We start from the raw sequence: 6,000 nt of genomic DNA on the forward strand, positions 1-6,000 counted from the left end.
TCCCGAGCTCTGCTGTCAAAATGGTCGTAGCCGCCGTCCGTCGTATGTCGTCGCGTTCGTCTTCTCGACCTCCGCCGTCGATATCCTTTGTTCTGAGCTCATCTTCTTCGTCGTCTTCCCAAATTCCGGCGACATTGTCCTGAGGACAAGCTCGCAGTTGAAATTGGACTACAACCTTCTGGCTTTTATCATCCGACCATAATCCTTCAAAGGGTTATTAATAAATGACCCGACCCAACAATTCAACCCAAAAAAATTCAGATTCTAGTTTGATAGGTTTAATAAATAGGTATGGTTCGGGTCAAGCATTTCGACATGTTTATTAAATAGGTTGGTTTTGAGTTGACCCGCTAACTCGATTTTGACTTGAAAATGATACGTTTAATATTTTTTCTTCAAATTCTTTTATTTATTGAAATAATTTTTATATTTTTATTAATTAATATAAAATTTATGATAAATAAGCTAATAAAAATATTTTTTAATTAAAAAAATTATCATGTCGGGTTCAAGATGATCAGATTTGGGTCGGATCAATTTTGGGTCGAAACTGAATTTGACCCGTTTTAATGCCTCTAAAGATCCAACCACCCTTGCTTTACTCCCGTCCGCTGACCAATATTACCTAACTATGCTCCTCTGACTACAAAAAAATGCCACCTAACTGTGATGCTTACCGTTACTAATGATGTCAATACAGCTAATCACTATTAGGTTTATACATACCATCGACATCCACTCTAATTTTCAATATCAACAAACATGATTTACATTAAACATTTTAGGTTTCGTTTGGGATGGCTTTATTATTGCTTCATAAAGCAGCTTTCTAGTACAAAAATTAAAATATTTGTACTAAAAAACTGCTTTAAGAAGCATAAAGAAAGTCGTCTCAAACGAAGTCTTTTAATCTCAAATCTCCCATGCTTAAAGAAGAATGACCAAACATATATCAAATAACTAAAAAACTGCTTTAGGCTTCGTTTGGGGCGACTTTTTTATTGCTTTCTAAAATGGAGTTTTAGTACAAAAATAAAAAAATTTGTACTATAACTCCATTTTAGAAAGCAATAAAAAAGTCGTCCCAAACGAACCCTTAAGAAGCATAAAGAAAGTCGTCTCAAACGAAGTCTTTTAATCTCAAATCTCCCATGCTTAAAGAAGAATGATCAAATATATATCAAATAATTTATTGAAGACAGCTGATATGCCCTAAGGCTCTTCGAAGTTCCACCATTGAATCCATTATTTATGATTTATATTTATTAGTAATATATGAGAAATTAATAAATTTTTCTATTATTCTCATTTGAAAATAAATTTAATTAATATAATTTATAATAAAAATTTTGATCAGAATATTACGAGTGAATTTTTTTCTTAGATTATTTGTCAATGCATAATATACATTCTTAATGATAAATTGCTAAATGTCTTCTTAAGCGTCACAAAATAAGATGACCTATGGTTGATCATATTTATCAATCAATTTGGTGCTGTTTTTATTTGGCTAAAATAATATATTTTTGTTCTATTTCCATTTCATTAAGAATTCGCTGCTCTTAATACGTTTCTGCTGAATGCCACCAACCGAAATGCACGATTAATTCAGCACTTGACTGAGACTTTAGTGATAGTTTTAACCACTATAAGTGAATTTGCAGCTATTTAAGAACCGCTGCAAGACCGTCGTAGTTGGTGTCTGCTGCAAAGCTTTTTTGCGATGGTTTTGAGACTATCGGAGAAAAATTTTAAAGCGATTATATTAGAAGCGGTCTAAACCGCTTCTATTTAATAGATTAGCGACAGTTATGACCACAAATGCTTTTCCAGAATAACGATTGTTTAAATTGTTGTTATATTTCACAATTAGCGGCGGTTTAAAACGCCGCTAAATCTTCATATTTTTTTATATAGTGTTTTTTTTAACCAAAAAATAGATATATTAATAAAAATCAAAAGGTTACAACAGCAATAGCACAAAAACAATAAAGCGAAAAAAGCAAATTACAACAAAAAAGCGGGCTCAATAAACGGCCAAGGCTCTCAGCGTCCCCGAAGCCTCGCACAGACCATCCAATAAGGTGAAGATATCGCCCCCAATACCAACCAAATCTAGAAACAACACCAAAGGTTGCCACTAGCAAAACGACAAAGATGCGAGCCTCAGCCACATCATTGCCCTGAATCCAGCACGCCACCAAAACGATCAATAAAAAAGTAAAGCAATCCCGAAAAAGAGAACATGGAATTGAACATGGAAAAAATACAGAACTATCTTCTACGGCGGCCTCTCCCACGAAACCTCCCCCGAGAGGCAGCCGAAATAACAGGTCTAGCACGAACCAAAGCAAAATCATTTCCAGGGTCAGAACCCCAACAAATATTCGGAGAAACCAAACCACAATCCGAAAAATCGGATTCAGATTCACCATCCGACGAGCCGTGCAACCAATTCACATGTTCCCTAATATCCAAACCGGAATTACCACCCAAACGATTGACCATAATATGCGCTTCAACCAATTTTACCGGGACATCAACAAAAGTATTAGAGCAACCAGACTTTCCAATCAAAGTATCCACCTGCATACACTCAACATTACAATCCACACTCGCAGCAGGAAAACATGAAGCCTCGCCAGAAGGAACAACACCTTCGATAACGTCAATGATACCCACCGAATGGACAATATCATCCACAACAGGGCACACATCCACTTTATTGCAATTAAAAACACCAGCAGGAGTCCTTAATGGATCCGAAAAAACTCCAACCTCAGGACAACCATCTTCAACCAAATTGTTATTAAAACCTACCAGAGGAATTAAAGCCCCCGGCTGAGTCTCAGCCTCCTTAGCAAGAGCGACTCCCAAAACATCAGAACGCCCAGCCCCAGCTCCATGAGAACATAGCGGAGAAACAACAGAGGGTAAAACTTCACCCACCATAGCATTTTTACCAATAACACAGTCATCAACACTAATCACATTATTCTCACAGAGAGGAACAAAAATAACATTCGGGGTAGAAGACACAGAATTCGCTAGGGGTTTAGAAGGAGGATCCACCGGCGATGGAGCAGAAATCATATCTGAACGCAAATGGGGAAAAAGCTTAACACAATCCGACTTCAAATGCCCCACAGCCTTACAATGCAAACAAAAACTTGGCATACCTTCAAAGATAACTTTTTGAACATAACCAAATTTCTCCGGACCCAGCCAAACAGACTCAGGGTAAGAATTAGAAATGTCGAGTTCAACAAAAATACGAGCGACTGAGGGACGCGAGCCAACAGCCGTGGCATTGTCGGTTTGAATCGGGCGCCCAAAGATAGATCCTAAACCTAAAAGAATCAGGGTGAGAAAAGATGAGGACGCAAACCAGGAAACGAGATCCAAACAGGGACGATCGGTGATTCCTCCGAATGGTCAAGAAGAGGCGACCACTTAATCACCTTCATGAAACAGCCAAAAACAAAATATGAACGATGCGCAAAAATCCTCCCATAATCAAGATCATTCGAAAGCTTGATCAGAACATTAGATTGATCCAGCACAGTGACAGAAAAATCGGCGGATAAATATATATATATATATATATATATATAGTTTTACTTTGCCATATGTCTAGGTTTCCTACCAAATCCACATCAATATAGCCTCATAATATTCTTTTTTATAGATTTGATATATACCAACTGAAATCTCCTAGTGCATGTATAATGATTGCAATATTGCATTTAGTAATTATTATTTTGATAGTATGAAGTGATATGTAAGTGGTGTGCTCACCATTTTTTGCTTTCATTATATTGAACTTATCAAATACACTTTTAATATATTGAGAGCATGATAAGGTTAAAATACATGTAATTTTATATCAGTCTACTCTTATATTTAGAATCTTCTTGGCTTTCTGTAGGATCTTCGTATCAAATTTCTATGATAATTGTACTTTCATATTGTTGATTTTTCAGATGTCAGCCCTTACAATCATTATGTTATTAACTATAAAATAAAGTTATATAATCTTTTTAGTATTTTTTTACATAACAACAATGATCAACATTATATTAACAAAAGTTATTTTTGTGTATGAATCCATCAAACTTTTTTCCATTGACATGGGGCTTACTTTAACTATGTGACACCCTAGGATGTAATGAAAGGATTGAATCACTTAAATCTATAATAAAAATTAACTCATCCTTTAACCAAAGATAACTAGAGCTAGATGCTAGAATTCCAAATTACAAAAGCACATATAAACAAATTTAATTTCATCAAAATATAAATACAATAATCTAGTACAAATCCAATTGTCTGTACATCAGAATAAATACAACTTTATTATAAAAATAATATTTCAAACTCAGAAGATCCTACTCCTAAACTTTATCTACTCAGCTAAGCCTTTACTTTTTCCTGAAATATCAGAAAGAATATAATGAGCACAACTAGCTTTGTAAACTATCTCCCTTAATCATCACATATATCAATATCCATTGCAAATATTAAATAGCAGTTTAGATTAAACAAATGAAATACTACGGGGACATAATATTTAGGGCTTCATTATAAACTTATTTCTAAAATTATTATGTGCACTTGTACCACCACTTTCACAGATTTTCAATACTTCACAGAATATTTGTTATTGGAATATCACTTGCTTGTCATATGTGCTTGACATATTCATTTCATCATAATTCTTATAGAATTTCAGAAGTATATATCTAGTATTCAGTTCAAAGTATTATGTATAATAGATTTTTTGAACTATTATCAATGTAATGTTTGTTTTTAATGAACATATCTCGATGCCTACTTATAACTTCACTTCCACTTAAGCCTCCTTTCAACCTCCCAGACATGTATAGAGAAAGTGAGGCTAGAAACATAATAATACAATACTTAACAGTGTCACGATGCCTACTTATTGCTTCTTAAAGCAGTTTTAAAGCAATGTTTTAGTATAAAATTTTTAATTTTTAAACTAGAAAGCTGTTTTAAGAAGCAATAAAAAAGTAGTCCCAAACGAAGCCTAAAAGCTAGAGTTGGCCATCAATTAATAAGGCTTTGTTTGGGATGGTTTTTTTATTGCTTTTTAAGACTCAAACAATTTTTTAGTAAAACTTAATTTTAAAAAGCAATAAAAAGTCGTCCCAAATGAAGCCTAAGTTATGTTATTGTATTTACTATATCAAGCCAAAATATTTTTGGGTGTCTTTGTGTGGAGTTATATGCTTCTAGCCCATTCATTTAAAATCTTTCTCATTCTTTTAGCAATTCCATTCTATCAGGGATCTAATGGGACTATTTTCTCTATGTGAATCTCATTACTAGCATATTAATTTTTTAATTTCATGCTATCACACTCTCCATCACTGGCAAATAGTAATATTTATTTTTGTGTAGCCTCATTTTTAGCTAGGCTTTTCCTTCTTATAAAGAAATTAAACGCATCATATTTGTTTTTGATGAAATTAGCTATTACATTTCTTCTAAGATTGTGATATAATACATTGAGCTACTTAGAGTCATAAAGGGATAATGTGAACTCAGGGGCGGAACCAGCAATAATTTTCAGGGGAAACAAACTTAGAAGTAACTGTTGGGAGATATATCGAGGGTCCAAGGGGGCAGTGACAACCTCTGGCAGGATTTGACCTAAGAAATCATATAATAATAATAATAAATTTGAGGGGGGGCTGAGCTCAAAGGGGGTTCCTCCCCTTTGTGAACTAAACAATGAAGCTGACATACTGTAACATCAAATCCAGAATATTATGTCAAAATTCACACAATCCATCATTGTCACTACATTAATAGTATCTATCATAAGTAAATTATGTCAAGAAATGACCGTTTTTACTTGAATGCAGCCTCTCTTTTGCACTTTCAGTGAAGCTTCGGCAAGGTTTGTAGTCATCCACAACATCGTCAACAAAGCAAAAAAAAATCGATGCTGAGTTCTTTTGTTGGCTGCTTATT

Source organism: Dendrobium catenatum, unplaced genomic scaffold, assembly GCF_001605985.2.
Source record: "Dendrobium catenatum unplaced genomic scaffold, ASM160598v2 fragScaff_scaffold_313, whole genome shotgun sequence".
Lineage (NCBI taxonomy): Eukaryota > Viridiplantae > Streptophyta > Magnoliopsida > Asparagales > Orchidaceae > Dendrobium > Dendrobium catenatum.